At 41.4% G+C, this 22,853-nt stretch overlaps 1 long non-coding RNA gene across 1 annotated transcript; it reads right to left on the reverse strand.

The window, feature by feature from the left end:
* Positions 1 to 2,075: 2,075 nt before the first annotated feature.
* LOC139826382 (uncharacterized) lies at positions 2,076 to 8,449 on the reverse strand. The gene is made up of 3 exons (XR_011736388.1): positions 8,336 to 8,449; positions 6,566 to 6,672; positions 2,076 to 2,445 (listed from the first exon to the last, which is right to left on the reverse strand). It is a non-coding gene; the product is annotated as an uncharacterized lncRNA (long non-coding RNA).
* Between the last annotated feature and the right edge of the window lie 14,404 nt (positions 8,450 to 22,853).

The following is a 22,853-nucleotide window of genomic DNA, read 5'->3' on the forward strand; positions in this document are numbered from 1 at the left end:
CCTACTATTCTAGACAGAAGATCCTGGTGGGATGCAAAACCTCCTTATGGTCCTCTAGCTTCAGCCTTCTGTAAATTAGATTATTTGTCTGATAGTGTCCAGATAGAGATAGGCCTGAAGCTGTAGCTATTTTGGCAAGTTACCTCCCAAAAAGTTGAAATGTTGCCTGTGTAGTATCTTCACCCAAATTTTGCACCTGTGCCTTTGTCTTCCCTGCATTCCCACCTCTGTTGCAGTGTGAACAAAGCCCACACAAATACACAAACTTAAAGTCAAGAAGGTTCTATATGAAAAAAACAAAAGGCAGAGGCATGCTACAACTTTTTCCAGCCAGCTAGCAAAACTAGGAGGGTTCTCACAGAATCTTCTTCAGAATCAAGTCTGTTTGACTACAGTAAAATTGCTGCTTATTCAGAAATAGATAAATCCAAAAAATAAACTGTCAGCTAAAGATTATTTTTCTCTTTTTGATGGAAGTACTTTAGTCTTTTAAAATTTTTATTCTCTGTTGTGGCTGCCAGTTGTGTAACAATCATCCTTCTCTTGAGCTGACCCAAGCAGACTCCTATTGCTGAAGAAGAAACGAACAAAACTGGACACTCTGCATGCCATTAAGTTCCATTATAATGCAGTGACAGATTCAAACTATATCTTTGAGTGATGTACGCAGAAACTCTAGACTTGAAGAGAATCAAAAGGAAAAACCTTTCTTTCTCCTAAAACTATTTTAATTTCTTCTTCCTTTGTTCCAACACTGTTGCTACAAGTTTCCTTTAATTGTTCAGTTAAGACTAAATATATGTCTTAGACGTAACAACTCTGGGTACTACAGAAAAGATCAGTTTCCCAGCTTTGACCTTCACACACCTTTCTTCCATCCCTCTGTGACCTCTCCTCTCGCCTCCTGTTGAACACAAGCTGCTTTCTTTCACTTTCAAAGCCTTTCATGACCTCCATCTCCCAGGATGGCTCTTCCTCAGTGGTGACATCAGCTTCTACCCACTTTGATCCTCTCACATGTAGGAAGCTCTCCATAATCACCCACACAGTCTTCCTTGTTCTGCTTCAGGTTTTCTCCTTAAATGTGATTTCTTTGTGTTGAGGGGGGGGCACTGTGTTCCTTTGTTTCTTTTGTTTTTGTTTTCCCTGTGAGACATGTGAAAGATTGTCGACAACGTGGAAACTTGTGTGCTGTGTCTGACATAAGTCATGCAGGATTGTTGCATTGTATTTTAGATTTGCAGAGTAATTTAGAGGAATTGGAGGAGGATCACAGAATCACAGAATGATACATGATTTCTGAAAGCCTAGGTAAATAGAATTGTGACAGACAAAACAAAATAAATTAAAATCCAGGCAAGGATCTTGAGAGACTAAATGTTAAAATGACATAAAAATTCCTGAAACTGATCTAAAACCTCAGAATGGCTCTTTTTATCCACTGTCCCTTTTCATAGGCAGAAAACTTTTGGGAGAGGCAAGGATTACTTTTATTTCTGTTTTTGTACAAAGCCCAGTTTAATAGAGGTACTTTGATTCCTAATTGCTATGGTAACACAAACAATAAGAAATAACAAAGAAATCAGGATCACTTCATTTGTTACATTGCAAATACTGAAATTCTCCATTATCTGTCTATCCAGGCTGTAGATGGAGCGTACTTGTCAGATCTGACTTGTAGGACACAATAATGTTTAAAATATAGATCTTCATTTTAATAGCATTCTGCTGCCTCCTCGGTAAGAAGATTTTACTTAGGATTTATCTAGTCAAAGCCATACACACTTGTGATTTAGACTTCACTCCTGGTCCAGACTTTCATAACTAAAATCCTCAGGGACTTGAATGATCTAATTTCAGGACGTATCTCCTGTGAGGCATTTCTGACAACTGGATGACTAATATCTCTACTTTTAATCTTTCAGAATAAATGGATTTATTCCTGTTTCAAAGAGCAACAAACTCTTGGCAGGTCTTTTAGCCAAACTTTCTGAAGCCAGATATGCAACACCTGACATGAATTAATTTTGATACGGAGGCAGCTGATCAGCTAAATGTCTCCAGCAGCTTTGAAAAATGCCAATTTTTACAAAATAGATCCATACAAGATCAAGTATAGTGCATTATACAGTACACGCCGCTTTTGAAGAGATGATGGCCCAAATAGCCAACTGATTGTGGAGACTCACCAATATCAGCATTCACTAAGAACAGCTGAAGTGGCTATTGCCCTCAGTTGTTTCCCATGCTGGTGTCCAAGATGCTGCAGCTCTTCATGGGGATGGCTCAGCTGCACATGCAGCAGCTCCTCAGCCACTGAAGTTTACAGCTCCATGTGTTAAACTGATTATTAAGCTGACAAGTCAGGATTGTTGTAACCTCTTGGTAGCCAAGGAAATAACAGGAGAGGTGTGTAATGGCAGGGATGTGTTCGAATGAGATGTGCTGAAGGGCGAAGGGAAAAAGTGAACAGAAATGTAAACAGCAGTTAATATCTGGAAGGTAAAGGGAAATGTAATAGATGCAGAGTTTGTGAAGAGATTTGAGAAAAATTTTTAAATTGTGAGGCCAATAGTTAGGGCAAATTTTTTTTTAAGTGTAATTTAGATTTGCAGAGTAATTTAGAGGAATTGGAGGAGGGTGATACAGAATTTCTGAAAGCCAAGGTAAACAGAATTGTGACAGACAAAACAAAATAAATTAAAATCCAGGCAAGGATCTTGAGAGTAAATATTAAAATGACATAAAAATTCCTGAAACTGATCTAAAATCTCAGAGTGGCCCACTAGACTCCCAACAAATGTGTAGAGGAAGACAGAATATTTTCCTTAATAATTAATTTGTAAAAGCAATTTTCACCTTATTAACTCACATTTCCCAAAATCCTACCTTATCCTTTCCTGCTACTAAATTAATCAGGTTGTCCTTTTCATGTCAGGGAGTAGCGTAATCATGCATATGCTAACCTCACAAGGAAAAACAAATGTCAGAAGTATCATTAATCATTATATATGAGTTTTTGGGGAGTACAAAAGCCTTCTACAAATGGCAGAGTTTAATTCCACAGGCACTTCTCCAGTTTGTTCCTGACCAGCCAGGAAATGGGTAAGCCACGTTTGTGCTTGTTGCCTTTCAAGACAGGGAATGCAGAGATCCAGTTACATCTCTTGTTAAATACTATTACTAAGGACAAAGATGTTGCATGGGCCACAATTTGCCTTACATTGAGCCCTTTTAAATTTCCAGATTAACTGCAACACCAGAGAAGCAGAAGAGCAGTGATTAAAGACTGAGCTTTTCCAAATTCTCTGCACTCCTAGCTACAGATGCTCTCCTCTCCAGTGTTTGTTTTGAAATCCCGGAAAATACACTTTGTTGAAAGTTCTCATTGCATGCCCAGGCACATCCAAATTTTCCACTTGTTCTCAGACGTTGGACACCAGTACTGTTCTCGGCTGGAAAAGGACATCAGGGCTGGACAAGGAAATGAGGTCTTGTAGCACAGTTCAAAGCTCATATTTCAGTCTCCTCATATACATGTGTTAATGTTATTATTTTATGCCTTATATGCTTTAATGGTACTTCAATCATGCATGTCACTTTGCCAGTCTAATTAGGCAGAAATCCTGGCATCTGTTTTGTTTAATATTTATCCTCAATACAAAAAAGAAAACCAAACCAAACAAAAAACCCACAATAGTCTGAGCTGAGGTCACCTAATCAAATTAACTTTGTGTTGGTGTATATCCATAGCTCTTATGTCCCTCGCCCGTTTTCTCCAGTGTTTCACAATACCAGACGATTCTGATCTCGGTTATGAGCTAGTTTCTGCAGCTGCTGTCTTCTCCATTCTCTGGAATTGTGTCATGCTGTGAGAATACTTCCACTGGTAAGGTACAAGCCATGTTAAGAGTCTAGACCTATCAGAGGACATGACTATATTATATCACAGAGTGACATTAACAGTGTGATGTAGTTATATTGGGTTCAGATTTGATATCTGCAGTGAATAAGGACTCCCCTTCTGTGTTACTAACCAAGAGGTGACATGACATGGTGATAGTGAGCAAAAGGAGTACACACACTAATGTCTTTTTTTCAAAATTTTCTGAGGGATTTGATTATTAAGAGAAACCCAAAGGGAGACTGATTAGAAGGTACTGGCAACCAGTGACTGTGCTGTCCATTCCTGCTCCCATATGGTCTACGTGCCATTCTGGAGGAGGAAAAGAGAAGAAATGCACTCATGGGATGAGCAGGAAAAGGTCCTGACAGTTTTATTTGATTTTTCTGATTGCTATCACATTGCACTGCTAGCAGCAAACTGCAGCTGCCAGCTGGAGCAGCGGGGAGGGCTCCTACCTCTGCTGTCTCTGGCATGAGCCACACGTGCACTTCAGCACAGCAGGTACATCTGTGTGCTTTTTCAGATGTCTGAGAGAGGAAATCTTTTCACATTCTGTTGAACTGGTTCTGTATAACATTTTGGAGCACTCTGCTCTGAACAGCCTCGTATGGTTTAGTACTAACGAAGTACATGTGTTTGGCCTGTTGTCCCCACATATTGCATCTTCATTCAATATATTTACTCTTCCATGCGCTGAAGTTTCTTCTGGTGACTGATACCTCAAAAGCCTCATGTGGAGACCATGGAGGTCTCCAGTACTTCTGATTTACTGAGCGTCGGTGACTGATGGTAGGAGGCACCTGAGTGTGCTTATGGAAATTGCAGTCAAACTGGTGCTGATTCATCTGCTGGGACTCCACAGAGGGGACCGTGATGTGGCTGAGATCAGCAGGTCCTGGGCATGGTGATGCAGAACCAGGACAATGGACAAGAGGGGGTTAAGTGGTTTTATATGTGGAGTCAGCATCTGCTGTGTACATGTGAAGTCAGTACTGCTGTACTGCTGTACAGATGTGGGCTTTTGCTGCATAGCACCATGATCTCATGAGGAGGAGTAAAGAAACAGCTGAAAATGACACCTGCATGTGAATTTACTAAACAAGTTAAATTCCAGTGATTTGTTTCTCTCTTTGTAAAAGCTGTGCTGGCACCAGCTTGCTCCTTGGAAAAAAGGTAATCAGATCTCAGGGGAATAGCTAGCATAAAAACCTCAGTTTTACAGCTAATTAATTTTATAACAGCTATTGTATCTGATTTCAATTTTTCTTTTCCAAATCATACAGTTAGCAGATAATTGGACTGTAAGGCATCTAAACATTGCCTACAAGCCTGGTTAATGGCATGTTAGGCAGGTGGTGGCCTCTGAAGGCCATTGTCTGTTGCCTTCAGCTGCTGGTTCTGTCCTTTTCAGTCAACAGAGAGAGTGCCAGCCACTGAGATTTCACAGCTGGTGTAAATGGTCAGGTGGAGTGATCTGAAGAGGATGCCCGTGCTTGGTCCATGCTAGAGAATGCAGGTGACTGCAGATTATCCTGCTAAAAAGGGACCTTTCCACATGTATGAAAAGGAGTTTCTGCACGTAAATCCAAGCTACATTATCTGTGCTTTGCCAGCAGGAGACAGAAACCATCAGAAGAGGACATCTGGATTCACAAGGCAAAGCGAAGGCCACCTGTGGTGGAGCTCCTGAGATGTTCTGCTAAAGATAAGTAGTTATGAGATGAACTTGGAGAGGAGAATAAAGAAATACTAATATTCCATGTTTGGGCCTTTTGGGGTCAGTATTCAAAGGTATTTTAGTTCCTGGATTAAACCACAAAATTACTTTAGAGTTCAGGTATTTTACTGGATATTTCAGCTACTCAGGTGAGAACAATAATAAATGCTTCAATTAAAGCTGTACTGTAAGTGTCCAGTTACTGAAGGTTAGTGATATCTAGATGAAAAAAACAGCCTTTGCTGCTGTACATGAAGATAAGAGTTTAAATTTACACAAATTTAGAATAGGGACTGCTTGCAAAAATAGAGTCTAAATATTAATTTCAGCACAAGTACATTTTTCATTTAAAGTGAGATTTAAAGTACATTGAAACAATATATGCTGGAGCAGGCATTTCTGTAATGATTGATAGTGTAACTCTAGGTAGTAAACATCAAATTTTTGCCTTGAAGAAAAAATTCCAGCAAAGTCCTTCTCACCCCAAAGCTAGGATGAGGATTTGGGTTAGGATGGGGAATTGAGATAATGATGGTTTCATCACCCCTTTCTGACTGGGTGGGTTTGATATCCACACTAGTGAAGTGTAGCATTAGTGTCGGAGTTCAGAAAGAAAGGATCCTCGGGACTGGAGTAACATTGAAATCCTGCTCTACCCAGAGAGGCAAATGAAGGTGGGCTCAGGATGGAGTGGTAGGCCACCATACATTTTGAACTGGGGATGTTTATCATCTTCTGTGCAGAAGGGTAGGGTTAGGGTTCAGTTTGGGGCTAGGGAAATTCAAGACCTTAGACCTGAAATGCCAGCAACATCGTGCTCAGCCCAGAGACCTGGCCAGGCAGCTGGGCTCAGGACAGGGCTGTAACTCAGTGCACATCTGGAATCAGGAATTGATCTTATTTCCTGCAAGAAAAGCTGAGTTTTCAACGTAGGGACTCACCTAGTTAGCTGAATGCCACTGTATGATCCTTGGGGTAACATCTAATTGACAGAAGTAAACTGTTCTTTCCAATATAGGCTACTTGCATTCTGCTATACATTTAAGCTCTGAAAATAGAAAATTTTGTTTAAGCACTATTAAAATGCCGTTATTGTCCTAGTTCATGACAGAATTGACAAGGTACGAGAAAATGTTGTAAAAAATTTTGTAACAATCCAGAAAGAACAAAACACTGTGGACAGTATTCTTTCATTTGTACCAGACACTACACAATAGGTGCAAAACTAAACATAATTAGGTCTATTAACAGCAAAATAACACCATTGATCATTTGTAAATGTACTTGTAGGCATGTTCAAACCAGAAATCCATCAACAGCTGTGGAAAACCTTTCCTATGGATGGTGTCACTTTTGCTTATTACTTCTATGCCTAAAACAATCTAGATTTTTAAGATGTTTTTGAGATACCAGCTGTGGAAGAAGCAGGGGAATGCCCAGCTGTCCAAAGCAACTTAATTGTCCAGAGGACTGCATAATGAAAAAAATAGGGTTGCCATGGTAAAAAATTCTTTGTATACAAATAAATGCCCTGCGGTTAGTTTCTCCCTCAGATGACAGTACTTTTGCAGAACTTGAAAGAAAACAGAGGAGAGAGCCAAATATGAGGAGATGTGAAGAGATGGAAAATGGAAAAAAAAAATAAAAAAGGAAGTGAGGCAGAAGAAAAGGCAGATTCGTTCAGTTCTGTTTAAAATCAGTAGCCCCTAGTTTTCAGGACTGCGTGAAGTGGGTCTGCATGTGCTGTATCTTGCTGTAAAGCAGCTTTTCAGGGAATACTTTATAAGACTGGTGCTTGGGTAATGCATCTCACTGGCAGGGGCAAAATAACTGCCAAAAATATTGCAGAAATTCTGCAGAGGAGGGTTGCCCTGTTTAAAAGAGGCCTCCAGCACTAGTTCAGCTGTGTCAGGGGCTTTTGTGTCTCCTGAGTCAGCAAAGAATTGGCAGGCAATATGTCAGTAGCATATCCTTGGGTTTTGGAGTCCTACAGCTGGAAGTTACCGCTCTCACCTGGCTGCCGGGATAGGATTTTGTGTGGCTTAAGTAATATAGTAATTCGTGTCTTAGCTGGGTATTTCCTCTGCCTTTGTCAGAGCTTTCTCTTTGCCAGCATTGGCATCACCTCTTCTTTTGGAACATGCCGAATAGAATAAGGATATATAGGTAAAAAGTAAAAGCATGTTCACAGCAACATCAGTTCCAGTGACAACCCCAAATAGGAATGGTATAAGATTGAAACAAAACAAAAACCACATACCAGGAACACACAACAACAGTAAAAACCCCTTGACCACAAAAAACAGAGAGCTGACATACATATGCCAGTTTTGTTTGAAGGTGCTGTATCTGAACTTTTGCTGATTCATATCATAGTGAAGAACACTCCATCTGACTGCAACTGCAAAGGAAATCAGGATACTCCCTCACTCTGGAGATTGATGATTGCCACAAAAAGAACAGCTTTGCTTTTACAAACCTTCCAATTGAGGCAGCTCCAGCTGCTCCCCGTTTTTCAGTTTGACAAATACCATAAATGTACAGACCAAAAGATAAATGTATGTTTAAAGCTGTACAGGCAGGTATTGCCACAGGGTTCCCCCCCAGCCTGTTCATGTTAAATGCCAGCATTTCAACAGATTGTGTACAACAAAGGAAGATCTCTGTCATGTATTGCTTACTTTGATTACAGGTCATAACTTGTTGCTTACCTGAAGGAAAACCTGCATGGCAGCTCCACCGTGTTCCTGCATATCCAGCTGATCCTGACATTCACCTTGTTTCATGGGGATAACTGGCCTTTTGTTTTGCTGTTACACCAATTTGTTTTGATCTCTGAATTTTGCAGCACTCAAGCAGTGTTGAAAATCTTTAAGGTGGCAGTTATTGCAATGGTATGAGAAAGGAAATTATTGGAAGAAGAAGAAAGAGAGATGAGAGATGTGGTTGTTTATTGTTTGGAATCATCCATTTCATTCCTCAACAAGAAGAAAGCATGCTAATGAACACAGATTTTTATATTTTCAACATTATTTAAACATTGAAGGCCCAACTGAGGTTTCATATATGGATTTTATACTTCAGTCTAATTCTACCTGATTTACCCTGCAGCTGGGTGTGAGGAGAGTGAGGCTTCCCAGACAGAAATGTTATGTAGCCCAAGTTAAGGAAGTATAGGATCTAACAATGGACATAAATGTCTTAAATGTCAGAGAGACAGAAACATCCCTGTATGTTCTGGTCTTTAAAAGCCAAGTTCCATGAAAGAGACAGCACGACTTTGTCATTCCTGATTCACTTTCCAACCAAAAAGCCTTGCCAATTCAAAAATCTGCAAGGACAAAAAAATGTATTCCTCAGGTTAAAATATTTATTCCCCAGAAATTATCAGGGGCAACTGTCAGACATTATGAAGTCTTCCTGCTTGGCAGAAGGAATGACTGAGTCATGCCGATCATCTCTAAAAAAAAAAAAAAAAAGACAGCCAAAAAAAAAGTAAATCTAGACATTTCAGAGGCCCTTCTTCCTGTTTTTAAAGCTAGCAAACAGATGAGGAAACTTCTTCTAAAGTTTTTCACTTAGACAAAAAATAAAAGCCGAAATTACACCCCTTCTTGTGGCTGTGGTTTGCACTGTCAGCTGGTTTGATCAATGTCTGCAAACAATCTGCGTATGCAAACTGGGCCTCTCACACCAGGCTGAAATGATCAGATGTGCAAGTAGTGGTCCTTGCACCAAATGTTGTGCTTTGTGGTAAACAAACAAATTTTGCTTGCCAACAAAATGACAGATCTGTGACTTCCTTGAAACCATGTAGAGACAAAAGCACAGATTAAGGATTACAGTAGATGGCAGGGTCCCAGGGGGAAAATGACTAATAGTTAATGACGCTGGGTATGAGGTGGCCACAACAATGTGCTGTCATGGACTGAGTCCTATGTCTGGCTTACAAAATACGGGTATTTCTCTATGAGTTTTGTTCTCATCTGGTTAGGAGCTTTCCATTTTCAATTCTAGCATGGTGACAATATGGGCTCAATAACCAGCAAGTGGATAGATCCCCTATTTCCATCCGTTTCTAGATGTTGATCGTTACTTGATCTTCTTCTGAAACATGCTGTGAGTCTCTCTAAACTCTGTGCCTCTTCTGACAGACACAGTAATGCCTTAGCAGCCTCTTTCTGTTGTTTCTCCAGTATCACGCCCAAGGCCAAAGCTCACAGATTTATGGTTATGATGTGCCAATTTCTGTAGCCAGGTAGAGAACAAATCAGAATAAGTGATCAGAGTCTCAGTTACAAGAGTTGGTCATCTGCAGAGCTCCAGAACAGGATTCCCAGCCAGATTTGGCAGCTGTCACCACGACAGAGCAACAATTCTATCATTAATGTTTACAGATAAATAAAGGGTGAGTGTCATGGTGACGGAGCCAGGCTCTTCTCAGTGATAACCAATGATAGGACAAGGGGTAATGGGTACAAACTGGAACACAAAAGGTTCCACTTAAATTTGAGAAGAAACTTCTTCTCAGTGAGGGTGACAGAGCACTGGAACAGGCTGCCCAGGGAGGTTGTGGAGTCTCCTACTCTGGAGGCATTAAACACCCGCCTGGATGCCTTCCTGTGTAACCTCATCTAGGTGTTCCTACTCCGGCAGGGGGATTGTACTAGGTGATCTTTGAAGATCCTCTCCAATCCCTAACATTCTGTGATTCTGTGATTCTCCAGACTGGCTCCGAGGCATCTCCTGCTCACCAGTGCTCCATCTTTTCCAAGCACTGAGGCACTTCTTTGTTCAGACCTAGTGATATGAAATGGGAGAGCTGGGCTCTGTCAGCACAGCAACCTTCATCTCCTAATTAGCTTTCTATTGATCTCCTTTATACGGAAGTGAACTTGGCTGAAGGTCTGGAAATCATCACCCCAACTGACAAGTAACTGGTTGTTAATAAGAAGAATTAATGGTGCCCAATAGTCCAAGTTATACGACAGCTTACTATGTTACTCAAATCACTCTCTACAGAGCCGCAAAGCCATGGGCTGAAAGGGCCATGAAAGTGTTCCCTGTGGTTTATCTTTGACACACTGGATGGGAGACTAAACAGGAGCTTGTATCATACTACCACTCTTTGTACTGCACTGTGCGTAACAGACAAGAGAAAGGAAAGCCATCTTGTTGACTACATTTACCCCTCACATACAGGATCTTCTCTCACCCCCCAAAATCCTTTCTCTTTTCTTCATGTCTTCACTCTGCCTCTTGTTGCTGTGGCTCATCAGCCACAGGCAGAAGTGGTGCATCCTGGAGCGCTTTGGATCAGGCTTTTCAGACTGTCCCAGCAGAGATTAAGCTTTACTGAGCAGAATGCGAAGAGCACACACTGGGAAAGCTCACCAGAGAAAATCAGCACAGCCCAGTATGTCAGTCGTTACACAGAAAATAGTTGTTATGAAGACAAGATGAAGATTATTTTCACAAAATCATTCTTTCAATAAATATGAATTTGCAGGCCAAGCACTTGGTGTCACTGCAAAACCAACTAGGCAGTCTGGACACCAGTAATCTTCCTAGCTGGGTGATTGACAAACTAGGCTTTGCAGTGTTGTCCTGGGAGATGCAGTATCTCAGTTCAGCACTCTGTCTGTCTGATTCGAACTGGGATCTTCCACCTCCTGGAAGAGCACCTTTGTCGCTGGGACACAGGGTGTTTCGGGTCTGAGCATTTTGCAGTCTGTCCTGGAGGGTTTTCAGTTTATGTAGAGAAACCATGACATTTTGAATGGGGGAAGATAAATGCAAATCATAGGATCACAAAATCACTCAAGCTGGCAGGGACCATAGGAGGTCTCTGGTCCAAGCCCCTGACAAAGCAAGGAAGCTCTGCGTTGCTGAGAGCTTTATACAGTCAGGGCATAAAAATCTCCAAGAATGGAGATGGTGAAGCCCCTTGGCACCCCCAGCTGCATTGCTTGATTGTCCTCTTGGATTTTTTTTCTTGCTCTTGTTATGTCCAGATTAATGTTGCATGTTTCCATTTATGACCGTTTTCTCTCAGCTGGTCACCTCCTGTTGGTGCAAGGGCTGCTGTTGGGTGCCCCCAAAGCCATCCCGTCTCCTGGTTAAACCAGCTCCAGCCCCTTAGTTTCTCCTCACAGGGCAAGAGCTCCAGCTCCTGGTTATCTTCATCCACCTCTGCTGAAGTCACTCCAGTTTACTGATGTCTGTCCTGTGCTGGAGGAGACCGCAGCTAGACACGGTGCTCTGGACAGGGATGAACAAGTGTTGAGTAAAGGGACACTATGCCCTGGGATGTGGGGTCTCTCCTCACTTCCAGTGACCAGCAAGAGTCACCTGAAGGAAGGCCTCTGTTCAAGACTATGGGTTGGGTTCAAAAAGCGAGGATTTGGACTTCAGCATGTCACGACTGGGTTACTGTGCACAGAAAGGGTGTGGACACTTCCTCCTCCTCGGTTTTGCTAATCCAGCCTTCTGTTTCTGCTTTTCCAGTATAGAAGTCTTCACAAACAAAGATAGGAAATATTGATCAAATCAGTAATTTAATTCCATTTTCTTAAAAAAGGTTCTCTGTTGAACAGAAAACAAATTTTCCTGTGCTTTTTGGAGGGGCAGGGGGAAAAACTTGAAAAATCATCCCATGGAAATCTGAGTTTGCGAACTCTGTGGTAAAGGGTTTGGTGACTGGAGACCTTGCTAAGCAGCATCCAGTGACTGTGAGACTCCACAAGACCCCTAAAATTCACTCTTGATTCGGAGGAAACAGTAGTGGAACTAAATGCCATCACCCTTTAATCTCTGTTCCTCTTCCCATCCTCTCCATCTTTGGTATCAACCTATGGGAGAGCCTGGACTACAACTTGCTGTAGGCTTAAAAAGCAGCTTCCACTCTTCTCCCATACTCTACTGTGCACTTGCTTAATGCTCAGAATTAATGCTTACACTTTATAACTCAGTGTCTTTCATTAAACAGTGGACTAATTGGATCATGCTGTGCTAAAGTTCCTACCAAATTAGTCAGGCAGTATCATGTAATAATGCATGAATTTCCTGGCATTTCTTTTAATCAAATTATTACAAAGAACCATGCTTCAAACAACTATGTTAAACAAGGGTATCTTGCAGCTGACAATACCATAATCTTAAATAAATTATCCCTTAAAATTGGTTTGTCAGCTGTGATTCCTCCTTGTAATTTCTGTATGAGTAAACTTTTCTAAAGCTTACAGCAAAGTCTGTTTTGGAATATATTTTGATCACAGATTCACGTGACAGAATTGCATAGGTTGGCAGACACCACTGGAGATCATCTAGTCCAAATTCCTGCTGAAGCAGGGTCAGATACAGTAAGTTTACCAGGACTGTTGTCCAGTTGGGTTTTGAATATCCCTAAGAATGGAGACTGAGAAACTAGTCTCAGTGTTTGATTGTCCAAACAATAAAAAGCTTTTTTAAGTGTAATTTCCCATGTTTGAGTTTGTGCCTACTGCCTCTTGTGCTGTCACTGGGCAGCACTAGAAATGTCTGGCTCCATCTTCTTTGTTCACCCCATCAGGTATTTTGTGCACATGGAATTCCACCATCTCATTGTAACTGCAGCCATGGCTGCTCCTGGTGTTCGCATTCCCAAACAGTTTTTCTGTGGAAGTGTCAGGAGCAACAGAGCTTCTCCTCTCTTTGGCTCCTCAGTCACCTGTGTCAGGAAATTGTCATCAGTAAAGACCAGAAAATTCCTGAATTGCTTATTCTCTGCTGCATTAACCCTCCAGCAGATGTCAGGGTGGTTCAAGTCCCCCATGAGGGCCAGTGTGTGTGAAAGTAAAACTTCTCCCAGTTGTCTGACGACCATATCTACTTCTTTTTCCCGAGCATGTGCTCTGCAGCAGCCGCCTGTCACAGCACCACCCATGTGTGTATGCCACCCAGGGCAGAGCTCCATGAGCTCCTGCTGCTCTCTCATGCGGAGGACAACTCCTTCTCCTCACTTTCCCAGCCTGTCCTTCCAAACAAACCTGTGTCCATCCATCACAGCACTGCAGTCATGTGGGCTATCCCAATACTTCGCTGTGATTGCAATGAGACTGTAGCCTTGCAACTGCACACAAACTTCTAATTCCTCCTGTTTGCTCCTCATGCTGCACTGGATGATTAAATGGTAAAGGGTGCTTGGAGCTTAAGTTATGAATTCCAAAAGACAGTGAAAAAAAAAATACAATTTTAACCTCTTTTTTTTGCGCTTTTTATTTACAGTCCTTTAGGAGTAAAAATAGCTTAACCAATAAACAAACAGCTATGATTTTTCCTCCAGCTTAATCCAAAGACTTTTGGAAGCACTAGGCATTAGATAGAAACAGAAAATGATACTAGGGAATAAGTAATTGAGCATTGCAGCCAATTATTTGCTTAATTTTGTCAAGTGATCCCTTTTTGGGAAATCACTACATTTCAGTTTCATGTTACCTTAAAAGAATACATCATGCCTGACTTTTACTGTAGTGACAGTCAGTAAAAGGTGGGGAGCAAGTAAACTCCATCCTTGCTCATGAGACAGCTGTAAGCCCAGGCACCACTGCGGCGCTTTGAGAACGTAACCCAATAGTGCAAGCTGAGATGCCCCAAGCGGATGGTGGCATAGAGACATGACACAGGCTTGTGACGCAGAGAGTGAGACCCTCTCTCACATGGAGAAGAGAGCTAGGGACTTTGGGTAAAGGGATACACTGCATTTAGCAGGTGGGTTGGACTAGATGATCTCCAGAGGTCCTTTCCAACCCCAACCATTCTGTGATTCTGTGATTCCTCTTGAGAGGTGGAGGAAACAGCACACATCTGTGTTCACCAGGCATATTAATGAGGCATTTTGAACACTTGCGTCATTTTACTGTTTATATGAGTCAATGATGTCGTAATATTGCAAAGAACAATCAGATGTAAGGAAAACTGTTGGAAAAAGGGAGGAATATGAAGTAGTAGGATGGGCAGGGAGATCTACCTGTACAGTACTGCGTGGAGGACAGAAGAGGAAGATGAGATGGGCTGCAGAAGCAAAGAAATCCAAGCATGTACTGCAGCTATTTTTCATGAGGTAGAATCATAGGTAGCAGCCTCATCTTCCCTTGTTATATTAATTGGCACATCATGATGTTTGCAAAGAAACAGGCTGGCTTTTGAACAAGTGTGAAAATTAAGATATTTCTGCCTTGACGGAAAAATGCAGCTTGCAAGAGAAACTTCTGCCACAACAGTAGCAACTGTGAACACAAGCAGATGGAGAATAATCCTGAGCAGCGTGTTTCCTACATAGAACCAACAGAAGTTAGAACTATCTTAGACAGCCACAGGGGCCATTTAACAAAGCCAGCTTTTAAAAATCAGCAGACCTTGGCTATTTCTGTAATGCAATAACTCCATGTTTACACCCACTTAATGCATGCAAGCTTTTGAAAACAACCTCACCTGCCAATTCCGTATATTTGTTGTTGTGCTGCATTGTTCCCTTTTCTGTTGTATATTAATTTTCAGTTTTGTATCTCTATGCTTTTCATTTGAAAATTTGTCTTATGTATTTCATAATATATTATGATACCACTTCAAATTTCTACATGGCAGTTACAGATTTCTATATAATGTAAAAATCACTCTGCAAAATAAAATGTGACTGATTGGAGCTCTGTTTTGCTGAAGACCCTAAGAAGGAGGTATACACAGAATCACAAACCACAGACTGGTTGACACTGGAAGGATGTCAGGAGGTCATCTAGTCCAACCCCGCAGCTCAGGCTGGGTCACCTAGAGCCAGTCACCCAGAGCTGTGTTCAGACGGCTTTTGAATATCTCCAGGGATAGAGACTCCACAACCTGCCTGGGCAATGCGTGCCAGTGCTCAGCCACCCTCACAGTGAAAGTGTTTCCTGATGTTCAGAGGGAACCTGCTGTGTTTCAGTTTGTGCTCCTTGCCTCTGACTGTGTCCCTGCACACCACTGGAAAGAGGCTGGCTCCGTCCTCTTTGCATTCTCCCTTCAGGTATTTGTACCAATTACTGAGATTCTCCCCTGAGCCTTCTCTTCTCCAGGTTGAACAGTCCCAGCTCTCTCAGCCTTTCCTCACAGGACAGATGCTCCACTCCCCTCAGCATCTCTGTGACCCATCGCTGGAATTGCTCCAGTGTGTCCATGTCTCTCTTGTACTGGGGAGCCCACAGCTGGACCCAGCATTCCAGGTGTGGCCTCACCGGTGCTGAGGATCCCTGTGCCTGCTGGTATCTCTGCTCCTCATGCAGCCCATGAGGCTGTTGCCTTTTTTTAATTTTTTCCCACGGGGGCACATTGCCAGTTCATGGTCAACTTGGTGTCCACTGGGATCACCAGGTCCTTTCCTGTGAAGCTGCTTTCCAGCTGGGCGGCCCCCAGCACGTGCTGGTGCATGGGCTTGTTCCTCCTCTCTTGCAGAACTTTGTGCTTTTCCTTGTTGAACTTCATGAGGTTAAACACCACAAAGCACATCATGAAACAAAACATATTTTGTTAATTTCTGTTCAGCAGAGCTCAACTACAGAAGCAAGAAGGAAGCTACCATCTAAATAATTAATTTGTCTGCTTTATTTTTTACACATTCAGCTGAGGGCAAATCCCATGTTTAGATAAGCATGCTTGTAATTTGCAGTAAGTGTATTTTAATTTGCAGTTCTCCATATATTTAATAATGACAATACCTAGCAAATTGTAAGCTAAAGTGCAGCTAATGTTTCTGCAACTGAAGTTAAAACCAGAAGAATCATTAGGTATATACATCTCATACATTTTTAAGTGTATATAGCATGCAGTTCTGTGGGGGAAAAAAAAAATAAATCTAAAAGCAGAGATTTTTCTCTCTCACTAGACCAACTCACATAGTTGAAAAATTTAATTTTAATTGTCCTGCCTGTGTCCACGGACCACCACAGCCACAGCACCATTTCCTTGTCTCTGAATCAGCTTTTGGCTACAGCATTAGAATGGCCATTAGTGCAAAGGCTAAACTTGGCCCTTTCACATTTCAGGGGTACCTACTGATACTATCTTTGGGTTTCATTATCATGGATAGATGAGTTTCATCTAAGATTAATATCTGAACAGCCTGCAGATCACAAAGGCGATGGTTAAAAAAGAAAATCCACCAAACCTTGTTAACACTGCAAAGTTTTAATGAGAACTCACACAGCAAATGATATTTTCATCTGTTCAGTAGTGACCTGATGTCACTATCAGAGGAGCAGACTGTGACTGTTTTTTATTGGATGTTCCTTACATGTAAAGGATCTTTAATACAGTTACTAAATTATTGTGATCTGGAAAATACATCACTTGTCTTGAAGTAGTGGAGGCAGACATGGCATTCTTATTATTGCAGGCATATCGGTGAAACTGAAAACATTTAACACCTTGTATTTTGGTATACAACTAAATGTAATTCATTTTCAAACTGCCTAAGGTGTTTGGTGCCTCTATATCCAGTTACCTCCGCATTATCGTCTCTAGGACAGTGAAGTTACCCACTGCTAGAGAAAGTGATGTGATACTTGTGATATTCTTATTTCTTCTTTATGAATCAATTTGAATGACTACATTGATAACCTCTTTGTATTTCACAGTTACTTTTAAAAAACATACTTAATTCGTTACTAGGTTCAAATAAATACTTTCTTAATTGAGTTTACCTTAATAAGCAACTATGTTCATTTGCGCTGATGAAAACAAAGACCACTACAAATTTAGGAGGGCCTAATTCTTCATGGATACTAACCTATTTGCAGTCAACACTATGGATTTGGGGATAATATACACACCAGGACTTCATTTATTCTTGCTTACCGCAGCCAGCTGAACAGCCACACAAGTGAAACAGAAAGACGAGAATCAGGACATGAGCAGGGACAGCAGAAGCTGACTGGCAAGAAGCTAGCAATCACCGTATTTTCTTACACCAGCCGTGAGGCCCCAATGGCATAGCATGGCAGGGGGCTCGAAGGCATGAGGTACTGGTGCTGGAGAGCAGTCCTCACAGGTTCCTGTTCAATATGAAGTCTCTCAGGGCAGGAGTGCAAGGGAGACCACAGTCAAACCCTGAGATAATGGCTTCAGTGTAACCTGAAACTCGAAGGAACAAATTTTCTTTAAAAATAAGAGGCTTAGACTAACTATATGCTGCTATACATCAGAGCACCTCCACGCACCATTATCACCCTGCTAAATGTTATTGTCTGCTCAACCACAGAGCGCACTCCTGCTGTGAATACAGAGATAGAAAATGTGACACAGGGTGTGTGTTAGTATCAAGATCTGACAACACTGAATTTTCCTTTCCTAAAATGAGACATTTTCTAGTCATGGACTATGCATTGTGATTTTCTGTTAGGTTATGTGTAAGTATAAGTATATGTCAGTATAAGTAAGTATAAGTGGAGACACTGTGGTAGTTATTCACCACAGTAGTGGGCACTGTGAACACTTGCAGGCTTTGGTCTAAAGGGCAGATTTTGTAGAATCAGAGATAAAATGTCCAGTATCCCAAAGGAAGGAGTGAGTTAAAATAAAAGTGACCCATATTTAAAGGTGTAAAGATACTTACAAGTCTGAGCTGAGGTGAAAAGATCAGGTACAGTTTAGTACTTGGCATGGATGTGGAAGCAATAGAGTAAAATGGCTACTAAAACCTACAGTGCATATGCAAAACAAGTGTATTTCTACTGAGACAAGTTGTGTCATTTTGAAGAAGCCAGAAATTCAATGGAAAAGACATGAAAATCTATGCCAAAAAGGTACGCCATGATCAACAAACTCTTCCTGCTTGGAGTCCTCAGATTTGGTTCTGCCAGGAGCTTTTCATTATTGCTGCAGACAGTTTCATGCAAAACATGAGTGTGAAAGCAGCAGCTGTTGTTTCTGCAGACATGTGGGGAAACGTGGTACCCATCAGAAAATGGTATCATTTTTGTATACAAGACGTTATGCAGAAAACATAACAAAATTCTTCATTTAAACCATTTCTGCTCAAAACCTACCTGTGCTAGTTTTCTTCAAACAGAGGAATCCCCAATCTACCATCAAAAGCAGAGACTTCTTTGGGCAGAAGTGAAAGCATCTGATTTTAAAGACAGCCATATAGTGAATGAGTCTTCACAAATTTTGTATATGTAAAACACATATAGATCCTAATTCTGGTCTCCAGTATACTCACAAAAACCAGGATAAAGCCTCCCCAAGCCAGTGAAACTACATTTCATGAGGAAGTTCAATTTAAGAAAAAATACAAGTACAATGGTGTAAAACAGCTGGTGGCCATCAGGGCTGTTGAATTCAGGCCATCAACTCATTAAGGCAGGAACTATTAATACTCCTTTGTGCCTGGTGTCTCATTCCTTAATTGCCAGAGTTATTACACAAATGAGAATGGGACAGAAAGCTCTGATTTTTGCTAATTCAAAGCAGAACTAGAACTACATGAGTTTGTTAGAATTGGAAACCAAAGTTTGACATGCATAAATAACAGAAACTCTCTTATACCATGTGGAGCACTAGAAAGTCAGTCACGTTTGACTTTGCCATGGTCACACATTGTGTCCAATACTAACATTTTACACAATCTCCTGCTTAAAGAAAAAAAAATATAGCCATTCGTATTTCTCTGTCTACAGTTTGATGGAGATGCAAAACCTCTTGATGAAAATAGATGAGAAAAACACCAGTGTTGCAATAAACATACTCCTGAAAATGTTGGCACAGGCAGAATTAAGTAGTCAGCCTACTCCAGTCTGTCTCATAGTAATACATTTCCCTGGTTTTGTTTGTAACATTCTCTGAACTTATTAACTAAGTCTTTCCACTGATGGTTCCAGTGTGCCAAAACAACACACTGAGTGTTGTAAATAGAAAGTGAATGTAGTAAAATGCTAGAGAATGACACAATATTAATACCTAGTTAATTTCTACAATAGTCACAAGGAAAAAAAAAAGTAAAAAACCAAAACAAAACAGGATTAGACACTGATTTGAAAGCAATGCACTTAATTACTTCACCACGCTCCCACCTAGGGAAGAAACGGACTCTTGATGTTGATGGAAACTGGCAAAGGGCTTCAGTCACCTAGAGATGCTGCAAACTGAAATGGTGTGTATCCTTGATTGCATGGGAAACAAGGAAAATGCTACATTTTATTCTACTTTATTCACAGCTACTTGACAGTATAAATAGAAAGGTAGTCTAAATAGCACCAAAAAGTTCTCGTCAGCCACTGGAATATCCAAACACAGTAACAGAGATGCTTATTATTTTTTTTTTTTTTCTCTCACTGGAGGTGATAATAAAAAGGTGACAAAACCCAACAGAAGTCCTGACATAGACAACCTGTGCTTGAAAAGCATGCTCTGAGCAGCATGGCTGGGAATTGTCTCCGAGATCCAAAGGGTAAATAGGGAATGAAAGACACCTTACCTCAGCTCATCCTCAACATCGCAGCAGAAGATGAAGGCTTCTAGCTTCAGAACAGAAATAAACCATTATTTTAAAGTTAATTGTTGTGTGAAAAGTTTATTTTCTTTCCCTCAGTGTGCATTTTTTCCTAAATAAGCTTGCGGTTCAATTTTTCTGATATCTCTTTAAAAACCCCATAGCACTGGATGAAAAATTCTCCTCCTTTGTCTTTCAACGGCATATAGATTCACATTCACTTTCAGAGTAGCACTTCAGCTGTAGGCAAAACAATTGCTAGTTCACTGGGATGCAAACTTAAGCTTAGTTCTCGTTCCTAAACACACTGTTTAATTTTTCTTTGTGACTGAATGCTGCACACAAGAGGCAATGCATCAAATTCTAGTCACATCCAATCAGACATAAAATATAGCACACCCACGTGAAACCAAGGCAGGCAGTATAACATGCAAAAGAAGCCAGGCGTTTTAGTCAGGAGCACGAATCCATCTGCAAAACAGCCTTGCAGGTTTTTTTCTTTGCCTTCCAATCAGTTTGTGTATAGCTGTGACAACCACTTCCCATTTCTGTCACCACTCATCTTCAGGGCAACCATTTATTTGTACAAAGAACCTCTACCCTCCTTCACCTTCACCAGCTGTGACTGTGGATCTCCAGCCACCCCATTGCATTCAATGGGGTCCTTGCCAAACTCCCTTCCCCCGTGGGAGTGGTGTCCCAAAGGCTGAATTTTGATTTGCATTTGACAAGCATTCCTGTGTTAAAAGAATTTGCAGGGTGTTCACAACTGAGGGCAACTTCTACACAAACTAGTCATTTGGAGCCTGTGACTACTCCAGCTTCAGACATAGATTTAACGTTGTGGGTTTTACGAGCCTTTGAAGCTAACCCCGGAACAATTGTCAGCATTTATGGTGGTGATTTCTAACATGCCACTGGGGATTGCTTCATAATCAGAAAGAAAAGAAAAAGAACCACAAAAGTAAAAGTCCTGCCAGAAAAGAAGCAGACCAAATCAGACAGATGGTTAATATTAGCTGAAAGGGCATCCAGATTTGTGATTTTCCTTAACAGCAATAACAACAAACAAGTTGAAAGCTCATAATATTTCTTCAATTAAGCATTCAAACACTTAGTCTCCTTGTATTGCACAGGTGATGTGCCAGCACCATCAGCTTCATCTGCCGTACGAACAGGGCAAGTGGGGACAGGTGTGGGGACAGGTGAGACCTCACATGATTCCAGAGATTTCTCCCTTTTAAATAAGTAACCTTTTTTTTTTTTTTTTTGTCCACTAAGACACTGTCTTTTATAATTATTTGGATGAGGAGTATTTTTAGGCATTAGCCTTGTATCAGAGGATATGCGTGATCTCTTCTTCTGTAATTTAAACATAGCTGCACAAGAAAAAGAGTAAAGGGGTCCAGGCAGTAACAAAAACAGCTGTTGCAGTATTACGAGAAACTAGTGAAGTCTTCTGTCACAGAGCATATGTTTGGAGTTATCAAAAGGCCTATTTTTCCACTCCAACTAAAGAGAACAAAGAAAAGGAGGATTTAGCTACAGACCTGACAGCCTCCTATAATTATGGTATAAAAATAGTAATGTTCTCTCCAGCAGCCCAGACACTGATCAAGGCCACTCAGGGTCAGACCAAGGCTGACCTACACGAGACTTGCATCTAAACTTAGTAAGATCTCTGTCACAGCAGTGATTGTGCCTGCAATCCCTGGCACCTGCTTCAGGGAGAGAACCACAGCCTGGAGATCAGCTCGGCAAGGACTGGATTTTATCCAGCCTGCTTGGGGACAGCAGCCTACGGAACAGCACGGCTGTGCCCACACCCCGTCACCATCAGCGTGAACCTGCTCTGCACCATCCTTGTTGTCCTGGTCATAGTTGCTATTTTTTGGTGGCAAACTATGCAGAATGCCCAAAGATATAGTGCACGCCCTGCCACTGTGCTGTGTTACTGAAACATCATACTAATGATGCGTTTTTCCTGTCCTAGCACAGGGCATGAAGACATGCACTGATCTCCTGAGGCATCAGTGAGGGAAGACACACGTGGTGCTATGAGTGTTTGTGCTGCCTGTTCGTAAAGGTCTTGGAATTGAAATACCCTGCCAGCTCTGCCCAGGTTTCTCTTGCCCCAACTTAGAGCGAACCAGCACAAATACATCCTGAATGATGAACCATAGGATAAGGTCCTTGCAGCAAAGCCGGCATTATGATAAACAGTCAGAATATTTGTTCCCATACACTCTGCAGTGGTAGAGGAAAAGATGCCAAAGAAGTTCATCTATGTGCTTTTGTTTCTCTTGTACTAGTCCACCCTGTAACTAGGTCCCCGAGAGTTTTTTTTCTTCTTGATGCTCAAGTGTCCACTCAAAACCTAGGATTCATGGCCACTAGGCTGTCATCTCCAGGGTGGGTAGCCATGTGTCTTTCTTCTTGGGTGGCTTCCACAGTTGGATACTATAATCAGGATCAATTATGGATTTATTTCCTACAAAGAACAGCCACTTCTCATGGTTTACTCTGCTTTCTTGGGCCAGTGCATGAGACAATTCAGATTCCTGTGTCCCGGACAGAAAATATATTATTGCAAAAGAAATAGGAGAAGGTTTAGCAGACAGGATTTCTTGGAAGTAATTCTTCCTACATATAGTAGGCCACAATGTGGGCAAAATGTGTCATTAAAGAGTTATTATCAGGTCATGAGAAACCCCTGGAAAATCCTGGGG

The sequence above is a fragment of the Patagioenas fasciata genome, chromosome Z (genome assembly GCF_037038585.1).
Source record: "Patagioenas fasciata isolate bPatFas1 chromosome Z, bPatFas1.hap1, whole genome shotgun sequence".
NCBI classification, from domain to species: domain Eukaryota; kingdom Metazoa; phylum Chordata; class Aves; order Columbiformes; family Columbidae; genus Patagioenas; species Patagioenas fasciata.